The sequence below is a fragment of the Macrobrachium nipponense genome, chromosome 39 (genome assembly GCF_015104395.2).
Source record: "Macrobrachium nipponense isolate FS-2020 chromosome 39, ASM1510439v2, whole genome shotgun sequence".
NCBI lineage: Eukaryota > Metazoa > Arthropoda > Malacostraca > Decapoda > Palaemonidae > Macrobrachium > Macrobrachium nipponense.
The window spans coordinates 34,337,992-34,357,053 of record NC_061099.1 but is presented as its reverse complement, the minus strand read 5'-3'; the positions used below and the strand labels follow the sequence as shown (position 1 = coordinate 34,357,053).

Here is a 19,062-nt window from a genome sequence, read left to right as displayed (position 1 = left end):
TTCGTTCATTGCTTCATTCCGGAAGTGAAAGATATTGTAGGAAAATTAACATCCCCTTCAAAATTCTTCTGATTCTCAACAATGCTCTTGGCCACCCTCAGCACATCGGAGATATTAACGAGAATGTAAAAGTTGTGTTTCTGCCACCAAACACAACTTCTCTCATGGATCAGGGTGCTGTGGCTACGTTCAAGGCGTATTATCTTCGGAACATGTTTGCGCAGGCTGTTCAGGCTACGGATGACGAGGAGAAAGATCTCGGAACTTTCTGGAAAGAATTTAGTGTTCTTAACCCCATTATGAACATTGGAAGGACATGGAAGGAGGTAAAGAAAGAGTGTATGAATGGGGTCTGGAAAAAAGTGCTAAAAGTGTATGTGAACTCTTTTAAAGGTTTCGATCAGACTGAAGAAGTGGAAATCAATAAAAAGATCTTTATACTTGGGAAAAGTTTAGAAATTGATGAGGAAGATATCCAAGAACTTATAGATGTGCAAGATGTAGAGCTAACGGCAGAGGATTTAATTGCACTTGCAGAAGAGAAAATAAAGCAGAAGAGGAAGAAGAAATAAGAGCCAGAGCGAACGTTTACGACTAAAAATCTGGCAGTGGCATTTATTTGCTTTATTTGATCAAGGACTGAAACTTTTAAGTGAAATGGATGGGGACGAGGAAAGGTTTGCCAAAGTTCAGAGGGCTCATGAAGAGAGAAAAAAACGCTCTGCAACCTACAATGGATTATTTTTTCTAGAGAACGACTCCAGTGCCTTCAGCTTCCCCCTGCCCTGCCCCCTCACTTGACTCGTTCCAGTATGTCTCGGAACAGTTGTTTTCTCGAAAAGCCTGAACTAACAGAAGAAATTCTATCTGAAGAGGAGCGAATTGATGATCTCTTCCGATCTTTAGTTATACGTAGCCATGATCAGCCTGACACCGATCACTTATGCCGACAATGGACCGAATCTTGGAGAGTACCCTTTACACTAATTTGATTGTTGTTCTTATTAAATTTCTTTTTATACTTATCATGTCAATCTGCATTGAACCACCCAAATTAGCTGATATTAATAATTACTAGACCGTATATGTATAGGTATACTGTTTAGTGTAGGCTAATCTTCCATATATAAATATAGCCTATATGGTGCTGATTAATTTAGTGTAGGCTAGGCTATATTCAAGATAAGATTTTCTCAACTTACGATGGGTTTTTCGGAACCTAACCCCATCGTAAGTAGGAGAATACCTGTACTGATCCTTGTTCAGTTTGTCGTGTTTGGTCGGTGGAACAATGGATGAAGTTTTATGGGAAGGGCCAGTACAAAAGAAAGGAGACGACGCCATCTTTGGATGACTCGGCGTCATCGGCTTTTTTTCTTCTAGTGATTAGTTATTGGAAACTCCAGTAGTGGTTTTGGGAGCATCGCCATCTTTGTCCCAGGTTTCAGCCCCTGATGTGCAGAGAATGGAAGGGGCGTGGTCAGCGTTAGGCCTACCAGGTGTACCAACCTTGGAGGGTTGCTTCCTCACTATATGGCATCAAGTTTCCACCCGGGTTGACAACGATGAATGTTCCTCATCCCCCTGGCGTGCAATTTATGAGAGCAAATGCTACGGCAACAACAACATCGATTTTTCCGGCGATGCAGAACATTGGAAACCGTTTTGCAGGATACGCAGGGATTCCAGGAGCAGCCGCTCAATCTCTCCTTACAAGCGTGGTGATGTCACACACGGGCATGGCTGACACGATGATGTCACAGCCTACTGCTTCTCTCACTACTTTGTTGCGTCTGGAGACTAATACGCTTTCTGACTCTTTGGTACACACAGTCATGAAGAAATTAAAAAGCTCTAGAGGAAAAAATAGATAAGACAAAAAGAAAATCATAGTTTTCTCAGTCGTCTTCCTCTAGTTCGGCGTCATCGCAAAATTCAATGACGTGTCTGCGTATATACCAGTCAAGCGTTGGAGGATACGGGACTTCGGGACTGATCCTTGGGCCAAGAGAAGAAGAGTAAATTCTTCATCTTCGAGCCAGAACTGTCACATCCCTGTCCGCAACAAAGAGAAGAAGACAGTAGCTGGTAAACTTAACGCTAACGGACGAAATCATTTACAGGCTTCCGAACGGGCGAAAGCATAGACGGTCGCTGGAATGGCGGCCGCTGCAGAGATGCCAGCGGTAAGGACAAAGCTTTTAGCAGAGACTCCACTGCTGTTGGTGAAATCAATGGTGAGTGGGCAGCATTCAATGAAGAACGGAGAACGTATACCAGTTTCTCCTGTAAGACCTTTTAAAATTAGAAGAAAGGATGAGAAAGCTCCCATTAAAAGGTCAAATAATAAAGAATTGTTAACGTCTGCTGATACTCTGATGGAACGCGTAGTTTGCCTCTGCGAGAGATAAAGGTCAATTTCCCCGACAGGGGTTGGAGGTGATAGTCAAATGACCTTGAATGATATTAATAGAGATAGAGAGGAAGTTATCTCGGTTTCGGGGAACCTTCATCTTGGAGTTATAGACTGAGTTCTCGCTCATCTGCGAGTAGAGAAGAAGTTAGACGGTCACTTTCTCCTACTGATTATTCGAGATAGAGCAGACATCGGCCATCAGAGATCAAAGATGCTGCGGTCGTAGGGTCGGATGGCCATGACACACCCAAACGTATGTCAGAGGATAGAAGTGAACTAGCTTCTCCTGCGGCCGAACGCAATACAGGCGGTCCCCGGGTTACGACAGGTCCGGCTTACGACGTTCCGAGGTTACGACACTTTTTCTTAAATATTCATTCAAAAATCCGCCCTGGGTTACAACGCTTGTTCCGAGGTTACGACGCTGACGCTTCCGACGCTCCAAGTTAACGACGCTTTTAAAAAACGCATACTATGATAAGAATCCTTTATAGTTTAGCACAGTATATTAATAAAAATAAGTTTTTGGTTAGATTACAACAAAAATTTTGAGGTTATGATGATTTTCGACACTTTTTTTTATGCCGTATTTTTAAAATTTTTTTAGTGACGCCTCATATGTGGAACTAGTTTCCGAGCGAATGAATACACTAGCTTGGGATTCGCAGTTTATAACAGTCCAAAAGCGCAAATAATGAAAAAATCATTGCTTGTTTCCAGTATACATAATTAACAAAACTAAGTTTCTGGTTAGATTACAACGCAAATTCCAAGGTTACGATGGTTTTTTATGCCTTTTAACGATACCTCATACACAGAACTAGTTTCTGAGTGGAGGGCGCATAAATTAATTTACGCTATTAAACTGTATGGTAACCATAGTCAAGGATAAGGAATGCATTCTCAAACAGTATACATATCCTTTAATACAAAACAGCAAAATATCATTGAAACATTATTTCACTTAAAGAATCCATTTATACTCTACTTAGACTTGGATATAAAAACCATAGTTTCTCTCTCTCTCTCTCTCTCTCTCTCTCTCTCTCTCTTTGTATTTTCCGGCGAAAATAATCACTAATTAGTGTATTTTGATGTTTATTTTCATGACTAAATACATTTTTATAATACAAAAATGATTTACTAATTTTCAAATATTAATTTTGATTAATACTGTATTAGTAAGTTTAAGTTGAAATTATATCACAATAAAAATAATAATTCTCTCTCTCTCTCTCTCTCTCTCTCTCTCTCTCTCTCTCTCTCTCTCTCTCTCTCTCTACTCTCTCTCTCTCTCTCCTCTCCTACAAGATGTATGGTTTTTTTTGTATTGATAAAATAAATGAGTACTATTTTCAAATATTAATATTTAATTTATTTACAGCAATAATATCAATTCATTAAAGAAAATACCATTGTGAATTAGTAAAATTTTAGCTTATATTTAAAAAATTATGGAAGAATGAAGGAAATCCCAGTCTTCTTCAAGTAACTTCCAGTAACCTTTTCTCGAGATCCAGGTACTAAAACTGTCAGATATATCAAGTTCTGTGACAGCCATGGGGGAAGAGATGCAGTGTTGCAATCACGTGTTCATGAGATTTTCCCCCCCCCCTCTCTCTCTCTCTCTCTCTCTCTCTCTCTCTCTCTCTCTCTCTCTCTCTCTCTGCTCTCGCTCTCTCTCTCTCTCTCTCTCTCTCTCATTTACTGAGACTCGAGATTTTTTATGTACTTGTACTATTTGTTTTTAATACTTTCAAATAATAATAATAATAATATAATAAATAATAATAATAATAATAATAACTGTATAATTACAAAATTCATATGTGATAGTATTTTAAAGAAATACAATACGTACTAATCTATCCATGTCACTTTTAAATTAAGTTAACTCTCTCTCTCGGTCTCTCCTCTCTCTCTCTCTCTCTCTCTCTCTCTCTCTCTCTCAATCTCTCTCTGTCTTTTGCCACACAAAATAATAATGTGTCATAGTGGTAACTCCCTCCCTCTCTTTCGCTGGAAGCGTTATAAGTATTTTTTGAGAGAACAGAGAGAGATAAACACTCTCTCTCTCTCTCTCTTTTACCGAGATGAAAGAATTTTTATGGTACTAGTATGTAAAATGTTTATTGATAATTTCAGTTATTTAATAATAATAATAATAATAAAACTTTAATTACAAAATTCATAATGGTCGTATTTTAAAGAGATGAAAATGACCTTTCCGTTTCACTTGTAAGGATAATTCCTCTTTCTTACTGAGAAGAGAGAATTTTTATGGTAGATGCACGTGTTTATTATATTTTCAAATAATAATAATAATAATAATAATAATAATAAGTAGTAGTAATAATACAATAACTAATTTCAAAAGAAAATTCTTCCCTTCTCTTTTTCTGTATCAATTTCCCCACCTCATAACTCCAGTGACACTCGAGCTTAACAATGCCATACGATGGTCAACGAATTTAATGGTTTTATGTAACTTCTCTCTCTCTCTCTCTTGTATTTTAATGAAAATATACAGTAATTAGTGGATACACAGTGTTGCACATGAAAAAAGTAATTTTATACATTCACTTCCCTGCCAGATATATACTTAGCTATAGACTCCGTCGTCTCCAACAGAATTTCAAATTTCGCGGCACACGCTACAGGTAGGTCAGGTGATCTACCGCCCTGCCCTCCCTGGTGGCAGGACTAGGAAACCATCCCCGTTTTCTAATCAGAATTCTTCTGTCGCCGGACCATCAACATTGTTTGTTGGTTCCTCTCGATTGGTTTTTTCTTTTTTCAACCGGCAATTGATCTTGGGTCTTGACTGACTTTTGGTGACGTATCTGATTGTTGGATTGGCATACGCTTTTGTGGACTGTTTTGTGGACTTGATTTTGGATTTTTTCTTTAAATATGTCTGACTCTGGTATGGTTGTGAGACGTTGTGTGAATGTAGGCTGTAAGGTGAGGTTGCCGAAAGCTTCGGTAGACCCTCACACGGTATGCAAGAGGTGCAGGGAGTATGAATGTTCTTTACTAATACTTGTTAAAGAATGTGAGAACTTGAGTGAGAACGAATGGAAGAATCTAACTAATTATTTAAAAAAGTTAGAAAGAGAAAGAGCGAGGAAGGCTTCTCATAGAAGTTTAAGTAGTTCTAGATCTGAACTAATTCCAAGCTTGGGATCTTCCCCAAGGGTAAGTATTGCTACTTTCTCCTTCCATTGCAGCCCCTTCTTCCTATTGCAGAACCTGTAGATCCAGCGAAAGAAAGTTGCAGATCTAAAAGCAGCCTTCAAAATAATGGAAAACAAAATGGCTGCCATACAAGGTAAGGCTAGTGATGTGTCATTAGACAGTGATATAAGTGTCCCCAGTGTAGTGGAGGGGGCATCTGGTCGGCTCAGCAACGCTCCATAGGTCTAGACCTCTTCCAAGCTCACATGCCCAGAGGAGAAGGAAGTGTCGAAAGCCGAAGGAGGTTGTGGAGAATCCCCACCGATCAGGTGTCCCTTCGGCGGTTTCTGTGACACCCCAGACTGCCAAGGACCGCTATTGTAAAAGCGTCCTACGTGAGTGTTTCTCGTCGTCGGGATCTTCATCACCGAGACGTGATTGGAGAGATTCAGATCGATCTCGGCCTCTCAAGAGGAGTTGGAGGGCGCCGACTATTGACTCGAGCCCTGAAAACTTCCCTGAGGAGTCTCCATCGGGAGTTAAGAAGGCGAGAAGAGCCATTCTTCCAACCAGAGTGAGAAGGAGGCAGGAAGTGGAGGGCGGCTATGGAATTCCTCCCTCCCTCCTCCTCCCCTCCCCCCCCCCCTTCCCCCCGAAGAGGATAAAGAGGAGGCTACAAAGAGGTTCATGATGGCGATGCAGGAACAGATTTCGTCATTTGTAGGAGTCCTGTCAAAGGAGCCTCCTAGAAGGAAAGACACTTCCTTCCTATTAAAAGATCCTCCAGACGTATGGAGGTATCTACCTCCAGGATCGATACTCCTACCCGAGGTGAGGTCCCTGTACGACCTATGGATGAAACAATCAGACGTTCTGGCACCGGCCAGGAGTGAGGAGTCACCCAGGAGGCAGGAGCCAAGACCAGGAGTGAGGAGTCAACCAGGAGGCAGGAGCCAAGAGCCAAGAGTGTGGAGGCATCCAGGCAAGAGGCTAGAGCCAGGTAGAGCCAGGAGGCTAGAGCCAGGAGGCAAGAGCCTCAGAGCCAGGAGGCAAGAGCCAGGAGCAAGAGACAGGAGCAAGAGCCAGGAAGGCCAAGAGGCCAAGGAGGCCAAGGGAAGCCAGGAGCAAGGAGCCATGGAGTCAAGAGCCAGGAGTCAAAGAGCCAGGAGGTCAAGAGCCAGGAGTCAAGAGCAGGAGGCAAAGAGGCAGGAGGCAAGGCCAGGAGGCAAGAGGCCAGGAGGCAAGACGGCAGGAGCCAGGAGCCAGGAGGCAGGAGAAGGATGTACGGAGTCCGGAGTCGGGAGCCAGAGCCAGGAGGAGGAGGTAGGAGGTCCGGAGCCGGCCGGTCCGGAGTCCGGAGTCCGGAGGGTCCGGTGAGTCGGGAGTCCGGGATGGTCCAGGAGTCCGGAGTCCGGAGTCAGAGCTACGGATTCCGGAGGTCCGGAGTCCGGAGTCGGAGTCGGAGTCGGAGTCGGAGTCCGGAGTCAGGAGTCCGGAGTCAGGTAGTCCGGAGTCAGGATTCAGGAGTCAGGAAGGGGGGGTCGGAGTCAGGAGGCAGGAGGTCGGAGTCCGGATAGTCAGGAGTCCGGGAATGGTCATGGAGTCCGGAGTCGGAGTCAGGAGTCCGGATCAGGAGTCCAGGAGTCCCGGGAGTCAGGCAGGCAGGAGTCTCCGGAGTCAGGGGCAGGAGTCCGGAGGAAGAGTCAGAGTCAGGAGGTCAGGAGTCAAGGACTCGTTTCCGGAGTCCGGAGTTCCGGAAGTCCGGAGTCCGGAGGGTCCGGAGCCGGAGTCCGGAGTCAGGAAGTCCGGAGTCCGGAGTTCCGGAAGTCCGGAGTCAGGAGGTCGGAGTCCGGAGTTCCCGGAGTCCAAGGAAGGGCAGGAGTCCGGAGGCAAGGAGGTCCCGGAGTCAGGAGTCAGGAGTCCGGAGTCAGGTGGCAGGAGGTCCGGAGTCAGGAGGCAGGAGTCGGAGTCAGGAGGCAGGAGTCCGGAGTCAAGGAGGAAGGGAATCCGGAAGCAAGAGTCAAGAGCCAGGAGTCAAGAGCGGGGCTCGTTTCCTGGAGGTTATGACTCTTCGCCAAATGGGAGCTCCTCTCCTTCAGAACATAGGAGGTCTTGGAAAGACTCTTCCTCAAAACGGGAACACGTTCTCCTTCGTCGGATCGAGGGTTAGACGAGTTGTCTGACGACGATCCTCCTGCTAATGAGGGACTTTCTAGTTACAAAGTCTTGGCCTCTTTACTACTACAAGAGTTTGGAGATTCTCTTAGTCCTGCAGCTCCTCCTTCTCCTCGTTCGCTCTTTTCGAGCTCGGCTACGGCTAAATCGTCGGCCTTCTTGAAAATGAAGCCTGCGATATCAATGAAGAAGGCACTCCATTCTTTAGATTCTTGGATGGACAAGAAGAAGGAGTTAGGAAAGACGGTATTCTGCATGCCTCCTTCCAGATTGCACGGGAAGAGAGGTATTGGTATGGGACAGGAGAGACTAGGGTCTTTCTTTACCCGCCTCTGCAGATGCCGACTTTTCCAGTTTAGTGGAGGCCTCTAGACGTCACTCCTTAGGATCGGTCAGAGCGACGTGGAGCACTTCAGAGTTGAACCACTTCTTAAAGGGACTTTTTGTCACTTTAGAGAGGTGTTTCAATTTTCTGGATTGGTCGCTCAGAGTTCTGGCCAACAAATCCAAGGATCCGGAGGTTTCTGAAGAACCCAGAAATTTCTCCATAGCGTACTGTCCTGCATGGACAAGGCAGTACAGGACGGTTCAGGTGAAGTGGCTTCACTTTTCGGTGCTGGTCTCCTGAAAAAGAGATCAGTGTATGGTTCCCTTTTATCGAAAGGGGTTTCTCCGAGCCAGAGGACTGCCTTACTGTTCGCCCCGCTATCAGATCATCTGTTTCCTTCTCAGTTAGTCAAGGATATATCTCGCTCACTAACTGAGAAGGCGACACAAGACCTACTTACTCAAACGTCCAAGAAAGGACGGACCGGTAGTGGCGACGGTTAGAAGGAACCTCGTCCTACTCAGCAGCCCTTTCGTGGAGGTGCAACGGCTCGTCCCCTGCCAGAAAGAAGAGCTCTGAAAGAGAGGAAGGTCTTCATTAGACCATTCAAGAAATCTAAAGTGACTTGTTGCTCCTCCAAGCACCAGTGGGCGCCAGACTCCTGAACTTTGCAGGAGTATGGGAACAAAGGGGAGCCGACCCTTGGTCAGTGTCGGTCCTGAAGAAAGGATATGTAATCCCCTTCGACGACAAACCGCCCCTAACATCTACGCCTCGGGAACTGTCAGCGAGGTACAGAGACCCGTTAATGCGAAAGACTCTCCCTTCAGATGGTGGAGCAAATGTGGGAAAAAGAGGCCATCGAACTGGTACAAGAATCCACACTCCCCGGTTATTTTACAATCGCCTTTTTTCTAGTACCAAAGCATCGGGGGGTGGAGGCCAGTTCTGGACGTAAGCGCTCTGAATCGCTTCGTACAGAAAAAGAAGTTTCGTATGGAAACGTCCGCCTCTGTCAATGTCTGGCGCTTCGCCCAGGAGATTGGATGGTCTCTCTGGACCTGCAAGAGACCTATTTCCACGTTCCCATTCACCATCGGTCCAAAGAAATATCTTCGCTTTGTGATAGGAGACAAGATCTTTCAATTCAGGGCTCTGTGCTTCGGTCTGTCTACAGCCCCACAAGTATTCACCAACCTGATGGCGAATGTAGCAAGATGGGTTCACCATAGAGGGGATAAACATCGCCCCTCTACTTGGATGACTGGCTGATCAGGGCCAAGTCGAAGAGTCAGTGCTTGGAGGACTTGGAAGTAACAAGGAACATGATAGATTCGCTAGGGTTGCTCGTCAACCTCGAGAAGTCACAACTGATCCCCAGCCAGAACTTGGTATCTGGGGATTCAGATGATTCTCGGGGGTTTTAGGGTATATCCTTCGCGAAGAGAAATAATCGCTCGAGGTTTGTCGAGAATCTCGAGCTTCTTAGAGAGAAAGGACAGCTCAGCGAGGGATTACCTGAGCCTTTTAGGGACCCTGTCCTCATTGGAAAAGTTCTTCTCGCTAGGGAGACTTCACCTTCGCCCTCTTCAGTTTTCCTCAAAGAGGTGTGGAGCTGGAAGACGGGTCAACTCTCGGACATCTTCCAACTTCCACAAGAAGTAAAAGATCATCTGAGGTGGTGGATCCCTCAGCTTCAAAAGAACGAAGGCTTATCGCTTGCTCTGCAGAACCCAGACCAAGTGTTTGTTTACCGACGCTTCGGAGTCGGGATGGGGAGCGACGCTGGGAGCAAGGGAGGTGTCAGGCACCTGGACAAAGGAACAGGTGTCTGGCACATCAATTGCAAGGGAACTTGTGGCCATACACCTAGCCTTAAAGTCCTTCGAAAAGATAGTCAGAGGACGGGGTAATACAGATCAACTCAGACAACACCACGGCTCTGGCTTACATAAGAAAGCAAGGAGGCACGCACTCGTTCTCCCTCTATCAGTTGACAAAACACTGTTAACCTGGACGGAAGAAAGAGGCATAACTCTCCTCACAAGGTTTGTTCAAGGGATCAAAAATGTCGAGAGCGGACAGACTGAGCAGGAGAAACCAGGTCCTTCCCACAGAATGGACTCTGCACGAAGAAGTGTGTCGAAGTCTTTGGTCACTGTGGGGGAGGACCTCACATAGACCTGTTTGCGACGTTCCTCTCCAAAAGAATAGAGACCTTTTGCTCTCTAGTAGAGGATCCGAGAGCCTTCGCAATAGACGCGTTTCTCATGGATTGGTCGGGTGGTAGGACGCTTACGCCTTCCCCCGTTCAAAAAGGGGCTGGGGGAAGTGCTCAGGAAGTTTGTAGCTTCGAAGAGCCGAAGTTGATACTCATAGCCCCATTTTGGCCAGCCCAGGAATGGTTCACGGAGGTACTGGAGTGGATAGTGGACTTCCCAGATCGCTCCAAACAGACACGATCTACTCAGACAACCCCACTTCGAGAGGTTTCATCACAACCTCCCAGGTCTCGCTCTGACTGCCTTTCGACTATCGAAAGACTTGTCAGAGAGAGGCTTTTTCTTGCGAGGCTGCGGGCTCTATCGATAGAGCCCGCAGAGCTTCGACGAGAAGAGTATACCAGTCGAAGTGGGAAGTCTTTAGGAGGTGGTGTAAGGTTCAGAAGCTGTCCTCTACCTCCAGTACCTCTATAGTGAATATTGCCGATTTCCTCCTCTTTCTGAGAGAGGAGTCACACCTATCTGTCTCGACAATAAAAGGATACCGAAGCATGCTGTCTTCGGTTTTCAGAAATCGAGGCCTAGACATTGCTAACGACAAAGATCTACACGATCTAATTAGATCTTTTGAGACGTCGAAAGCAGCTACTCTAGAACACCTAGTTGGAATCTAGACGTGGTCCTGAAATTCCTTTCATCGGACAAATTCGAACCTTTACATCTGGCGTCCTTCCGCGACGTCACTAGGAAATGCTTGTTCCTGGTGGCTCTCGCTACAGCCAAGAGGACGAGCGAATTACACGCTCTGGATTCTACGGTGGGGTTCAAAGGAGATGCTGCCATCTGTTCTTTCCAGACAATGTTTCTGGCAAAGAACGAAAACCCATCAAAACCTTGGCCCAGAAGCTTTGAGGTAAAAGGCCTATCTAACCTGGTAGGCAGAGAGATAGAGAGATCTCTCGTCCAGCGAGAGCTCTTAAATTCTATTTAGAGAGGAAGAGACAGATGGGAGCTTGTCAACAAGGTCTTTGGTGTGCAGTGAAGAAACCCCAAACGACTCATGTCCAAGAAACGCTTGGCTTTCTTTGTGAGAAGCGTTATTACGGACGCTCACAAGAACTGCTCTGAGGCATCCTTCGGTCTTCTAAAGGTCAAGACGCATGAAGTAAGAGCAGTAGCAACGTCCTTGGCGTTCCAAAAGAATATGTCTGAAGAATATCATCGAGACTACATATTGGAGGTGCAATTCAGTGTTTGCATCTCATTATCTGAAGGACGTGAGAGTGGACCTATGAGAAGTGCTTCTCGCTAGGTCTTTTGTATCAGCAGATACAGTACTGGGTCTTGGAGCAAAGACTGATCCTAATTTTGTGTTTTTAGCGTACATAAACCCTCTTGTCAGAATGTGCTTGGTTTTCTAGTAGCAAGCTCACTACTGTCGCACGGGAGCAGAGTGTCATTGCTGGTAGGCGATCAGGGTATGTATGACTAGTAGGGGAGTACAAAATTTTTTTTTGTATATTTGTAATGAAAGTGTAATTATGTTTCGAGTTTTTTTGGTTGTTTGTGAGGAGTTAGGGGATGACTCCTTACAATCTTAGAACTAACATGGATGTTAGGATCAGGCGTGATCGGGATCGGTTTTGTGCTCCTTGAACAAGGTGTATTGTCATGTAAGTGGAATAGCACCCAATGACAAAGGCCTTTAGGCTCTGCCGAGTAAGTGGATAAGACCCCATTGGCAGACCCACAAGAACTCTTAGCCATAGATCATTATCTCGCTGAGGCTCTTGAGGCTAAGCAGACTACAAGGCAGTAGCCGCGAAGTCTTCAGCCTAATAAGGTAGGAACCAAGGTTTATAAATACCTAAAACAATATGTTGTTACCTGTCTATTTCAGTAGTTAGCTGTCTCTTACCCACACCAATGGGTGCTAATCAGCTAAGTATATATCTGGCAGGGAAGTTGAATGTATAAAAATGATATTGTCATGTTACAATAAAGTTTTATACATACTTACCTGACAGATATATACGATTAATAGCCCACCCAGCCTCCCCGCAGGAGACAGGTGGAAGAGAAGAATTCTGATTAGAAAACGGGGATGGTTTCCTAGTCCTGCCACCCAGGGCAGGGCGGTAGATCACCTGACCTACCTGTAGCGTGTGCCCTGCGAAATTTGAAAATTCTGTCGGAGACGACGGAGTCTATAGCTAAGTATATATCTGTCAGGTAAGTATGTATAAAACTTTATTGTAACATGACAATATCATATTAGTGATAATTTTAGAGATACAGCCCTAAGAAAAATTGCAAATTAGTGAAATTTTCCCTGTGGACATGTTTTCAAGAACGTCGTTCCAGCTTATGACGATTTTCGGGTTACGACGCGTCTTAAGAACGGAACCCCATCGTAACCTGGGGACTGCCTGTACGTTGGAACTGGAGGAAGGGGAAAACCAGGAGTTTCTGGCTTCATATGCGGAGATGGTTGATTTGATTCGTCAGTTCAATAACCTTTTGAGGAGCCCGGAGGCACCTGCCAGTAAACTTCCTCCGGGAATCGATATGGCATTTTGACTGAAAAAAGGATACGAAGGTGTCATATGAATTACACTAGAGCCTCGGATCTCGATGCTAATTCGTTCCAAAAGGAGCGTCGAAATTCGATTATTTTGAGATGTGAATCATGTTTTCCTATAAGAAATAACTGAAAATGGATTAATCCATTCTTGACCACCAGTTATTACCCTACCCTTGCCTTATTATATAGTACATTACTTGTAAAATACAGCTAACTAAGTTCAGTGTTAAATAAATATCATATTAAACTTATATGTATAGTTTTAAATGTATAATATACTGTATAAAAGAAAACTGGTCTACGTCCATCTGATTGTTGGCCGAGAGCGCCATAGGCTATGCAAGTAGACTGTAGTGTAGTGGGTAAGCACAAAACGTGTTGCTAACATAATAAAAACATTGAAAAGCATGTCTGATTATTACAGTGAATTAATAAACTATTAAAATTAAACCCAATTTATATTTGTTATCAAGAATTTATGAAAAGTTGGCTACATTAAGTCGGCAGGATGTGGCATGAAAGGATGTACCATAGCACAGCCCTGGTGGCTTATAGCGGGACCTTGGTAGTAAACAAACCATATCGTCGATATAAACCTATAAATGTTTAAGTTCAGTATTACATTTGACTGTAATACTGTATACAAAATCACTTTAAAACTATCTTTTAGTTAAATGTTATGATATAACGGTTTTACTAACACTTTTGTTTCCATAAAATATCCTTATAAAACAGGACAGTCTTCTACGACGGCAAATTTTTGTCTAATATCAGGGCTGGTTTCAAGGTTATTGGACTAAGAAAAATAATTATGGTACATGGTAAATATATACACGTATAAGTAAAAGAATCTTCTTAATTTCTATAATTACTATACCATTACGTTATGTACCAGCATCTCTTTGAGTTTAATATCAGGCTAACATCTTTACAAGGACGCTTACAAACCAAGTATACAGATTGCGTTCATTACCGCGCGCACGTTACATATGTAAACTGGTGTCATTACCAAATCTCGTACGTAAACATTGGCGTATTTTTATAGTAAACACAAAAGAATAATCATAATTTCTGTAATTACTGTGTATACCACAGCGGCTTCTCTGATTTAAACTAAGGCTAACCTCTTCTTCACCAGCAAGCTTAAAGCTTAAAGATTGCGTTCGCTACCGAACCACACACACGTTACCTGGTTTCACTACCAAATCTCACGTAAACATTGACGTATTTTTACAGTAGACATAAAAGAAGTCATAATTTCTGAAACTACTATGTATACCATAGCGGTTACTCTGAATTTTAAACTAAGGCTAACCTCTTCTTTACCAGTAAGCTTAATAAAGCTTAAAGATTGCGTTGCTACCGAACCGCACGTGTTACGTATGTAACAGTAGTTTCACTACCAAATCTCTCACGTAAACATTGACATAAAATTTTACAGTAGACATAAAAGAATCTCTTAATTTCTATAACTATGTACTATGTATACCATAGCGGCTTCTCTGATTTCAGCTAAGGCTAACCTCTTTACCAGCAAGCTTAATAAAGCTTAAAGATTGCGTTGCTACTGAACCGCACACGTTACCTAGGTAACAGTGGTTTCACTACCAAATCTCACACGTAAACATTGAGTATTTTTACAGTAGACATAAAAGAATAGACTTTATTTCTATAATTTCTCTATACCATAGCGGCTTCTGAGTTAAGCTAAGGCTAACCTCTTCTATACTGGCAAGCTTAAAAAGCTTAGATTGCGTTGCTACCAAACCGCACGTTACGCATGTAACAGTGTTTTCACTACCAATTTCCAAATCTCACACGTAAACATTGACGTATTACAGTAGGCATAAAAGAATATAGTCTTAATTACTACACATATACATATATACTATAGTGGCTTCTCTGATTTACCGGCAAGCTTAACAAATCTCAAAGACTGCATTCGCTACCAAACCGCACATGTAACCTACGTACGTAACATTGCCTTCACTCAAACGTAACACTTAAATACGTATTGCATTTGCTACTGAAATGCACGCCTCATGTGTGAGCATTGTCTTATAGGGGAGAGGATAGACGAAACTTAAGGTTTATTTTGGAGTTGGGAATGGAGGAAACATTTTGATAAAAGGAAAACGTGAGATGCCATGCAAACACTTTTCCTCTTCTCCTTGTGTGAAGTGGCTGTCTTGGAACCCATCATGATGAAAGAGGTAATTGCGTATACAGTAAATACCGCCGAAAAAGCAAACTAAATGTGCACAAGGTGTGCGAGAGACATGTTTGATTGTTTGTTAACAGTAGCTGCAGACTTTAAACTATGCTGAGAGTGGCGTCACCAGTGTTACCAATGAGTTTTGCTAAATTATGCTAGTCGGTCCAAGTCAGATGTACGCTAAATAGCAAGAATATATGCCGAATGTGGTGCAATTTTATGCCAGAATTATGCTGTTAATCTATTATCTCATTTTTCTAATACATTTGAACTAAAACAACGATGTAATGGAAATTAAAAAATTTGTATATTAAGTGAAATGTTACAAATGACGAATTGCAGTAGTATAACTATTTATTTGATGAACTTTACATGTAAGCAAACTCAAAATAAAGCACCATTTTTCTTTAACAGATCACATATGCAATTACTAGTATACAATTTGAAAAAAGTGTGAAGATTACTTCGGAAGTTATTCAACATTTTGATATTTCTACTAATAAATTAAAACTAAAAAAGGAAAACAAATAAGTCTCTACTCATGAAGAAAAACAAATTTTAATTATTACTGCATCATTATCATGCCACTGAGAGACTATTTCCTTTAGCAGAGACACTTATTTCTTTTAACAGGTCACATACACAATTAATAAATACTTGAAAAATTTGTGATAATGACTTCAAATATAAAATTTTGATATCGACTAAAAAATTAAAACTAAAATAGGAAAACAAACAAACCAGTCTATTCAAGAAGAAAAACATACGTGCATATTACTGATCATTATCATGCCACTGAACCACCATTTTTCTTTAAGAGATCACATACACAATTAATAAATACTTGAAAATTCTTTGAAAATCACTTTAGACAATTAAAATTTGATAACTTAAAAAAATAAAACTTAAAAAAGGAAAAAAATCAACTTTATGCATGAAGAAATAACATTATTCACACTTTACTGATCGTTTGTCATACCACTGTGGGTATTTATATTCACAGAATTTAACATTCCTTAGTTGGGTTCAAACTTAGCAATCTACTCATTTGTTAATGCTGCTTTTGAGGCAATTTCACAATTAAGATACATATATTAACTATGGCTTTGTATGAAATTGAGGAATTTTCTGCACTTTATTTAAAACTTTAGTGAAAATACTTTCTAAAATTTTACTGGAACCCTAAGTATGATAGAATTTATGCTAAGCTTCAATTCTTTGGTCAAATTATGGTAAAGAAACATGAAATTATGCTACATTTTAACACTGGATGACGCCAACTAGCGGCGGCTGGCGGAAACAGTTTTGTTTACAAACATCATATGATCTGGAGGTCGGAATCTGGGTTTTTGTATGAACACCGATACAAAGTTTATTGGAAATTTAGTGGCGAAATCCGATTATGTAGAGTTCTAATATGGTCGTGAGCCGGGGCTCTACTATACCTTGCTCAAGTCATGTGGCGTCGGTTTTACAGCACATCAATACACAGATTGCTGGAAGGGATAATTGGTTAAGATCAAATAGATCATTTGAGGACGTGAGAACCAGAAGGTGCTAAGCGCCACCACTGCCAGAACAGTGATTTTCACAGAAAACGGTACATTGTAGGCATACAAATTTTTCTCAATGTGGATATGGTGCTTTCTGGCCCCACAATATGGTAAAAAATGCCATAGAAGTCAATGCTCAGGAATCTCAGAAGGCTCTTATTGTGCAAGAGGGAGTGAAGGTGATGATGGAGAAGGGAGCTGTAGAACAAGTATCATTTCTGTCAAATGGGTTTTACAGCCGTATTTTCCTTGTCACCAAAGCCAACGGAGATTGGAGGACAGTGATAGATCTGTCAACATTGAATCTTTTTATAAGGAAAACCAGATTCAGAATGGAAACCCCAAAGACAGTTCTAGCAGCAGTCAGGGACAAGAACTTGATGCTGACAATAGACTTGAAGGATGCATACTTTCAGATCCCAGTCCATCAGTCTTCCAGGAAATTTCTCTGCTTCAGTCTTGCAGGGAAAGTTTTCCAATTCCGAGTCCTGTACTTCGGATTGACACAGTCTCGTAAAGTTTTTACAGGAATATTCACTCTTGTTGACATGGGCGCATGCTCAGGGGATCAGGCTAATAAGATACCTAGATGACTGGCTGGTGGTAGCAAAGTCCAGAGAAAAATTACTTCGGGACAGGGATACCCTTCTGCAGTTTTGTCACAGCCTAGGCATTGTGATAAATCAGGAGAAAGCAAAGTTGGATCCAAGTCAGCGGCTGGTGTATCTGGGTATGATTATAGACAGTAAAAGCCAAAGTGTTCCCAGCAGACCAGAGGGTAGAGAAATGCAAACTAGTGGTGAATGCCTTTCTGGAAAAGCAAACACAGCCAGCAAAACAATGGCAAGCAGTCCTGGGAATTTTAAGTTCCTTGGAGAAGCTGGTACCACAACGGGAGACTACACCTTCAATCATTGCATTGGAGGATGTAGGAGTTTTGGTCGCCAACGGTAGATTTTGAAAGCTGGTATTTGTCGACGCCAAACAACTTTCACTTCCTTTTATTTAAAAGATGTTGCCCATAGATCCTTGGACACTTTCGTTAGGTCCAGTGGTGGCTGCCCAGCAAGTGGTATAGCTCATTTGGTACCCCTGGCAGTCAGTTTGTGTCTAGTCTAAGATGAAGGTATGAAAGTAGAATGAATGAGATGACTGGTCTTCCTTCTTTACTACTTTTCTAACTACTCATTTACCTACGGGCAGTATGAAGGAGAGTACCATCATGAGCTGGAACGGACTAAATGCAGGTGAGGGGGACAGCCATACTGTAAAGTATAGGATACTTTTCAGTAGCAACACACTCCTCTCAATAATAGGACGAGTGGGGTGATAATAGATCCAGATACAAGGGAAAGGAATGGTTAATGAGAACGGATAGCTCTCCACCTTCCGTAATGCAATAAACCATGGCATTGTATGAAACACCCAGAGAGGGAAACCAATAGATTGTCATATATCTTTGGTTCAAAGGTTAATAGTCCATTGTCTTAGAATACATCTACTATTCAGAAATGGATAAAGTTGGCAAACTCCCGATCGGTTATAGAGACTTACCTCCCACCAATAAGTAAGTCTATCCTAATGTTAAGACCGAAGGTTTGTTTCGTATATGAACAAGTGTCAAATTTTTAACCAATTTGTATTTTTCATAACTAACAAACTTGAGGTCTAAACAGATAAGGCCCACCTCTAGCCACCCCTCTAACAGTCTAAACTAGGTTGGAAGAGTAACTGATAGGTCACAGGATGCCAAGGGCATTCTGGGAACTACAATCCCTCGTGACCTGTTATAGATGCCAATAGTCCCTGGATCTCAAGTTTTTTTTTTATTAATTCTACCGGTTTCTAGCTTGGCGCTAGTATTATCCTAATGTTAAGACCTTAGGTTTGTTAGTTATGAAAAATACAAATTGGTTAAAAATTTGTCATTTTTAATGATAGTCAGATTGCTGTTCAGCTTAAAGTTGCTAACACCAGCTAGGGAGGATTCTTGTTATATTTCCAGTACGTAAATTTTTTTTGGGGGGAAGCCCCTTAAAAAAAAATACCCCCTCAAAACCCTGCAGTAAATTGAATACCTAATGGTACAGAAATTATATCAATTAATTGGTACTTTCAAGTAATACAATGTTTTACAGAAGCTGTCAGTAATTATTACTTTATAGTGGATCATACCCCCCCCCTTTTTTTTTTTTTTTTTTTTTTTTTAAGTATACAGCCAAGCATTTTGCATTGCAGTTTGAATGTGCATCACATGCATACATTGATTTTAGCAGTATGAGTTATACTTCTTTTTTGTTCATTGTATTCAGAATTGTATTTGATTAGGAGTAAATTATATATAAAGGCTGGAAAACTGGTCCATTGCAGCCAAAACATTATATGGTGGCCC

At 42.4% G+C, this 19,062-nt stretch overlaps 1 protein-coding gene across 11 annotated transcripts in view; it reads left to right on the top strand.

Moving 5' to 3' along the window:
* Positions 1 to 19,062, top strand: part of LOC135210287 (myotubularin-related protein 4-like) — a 125,558-nt gene that overhangs the window by 56,683 nt on the left and 49,813 nt on the right. The window lies entirely within an intron of this gene.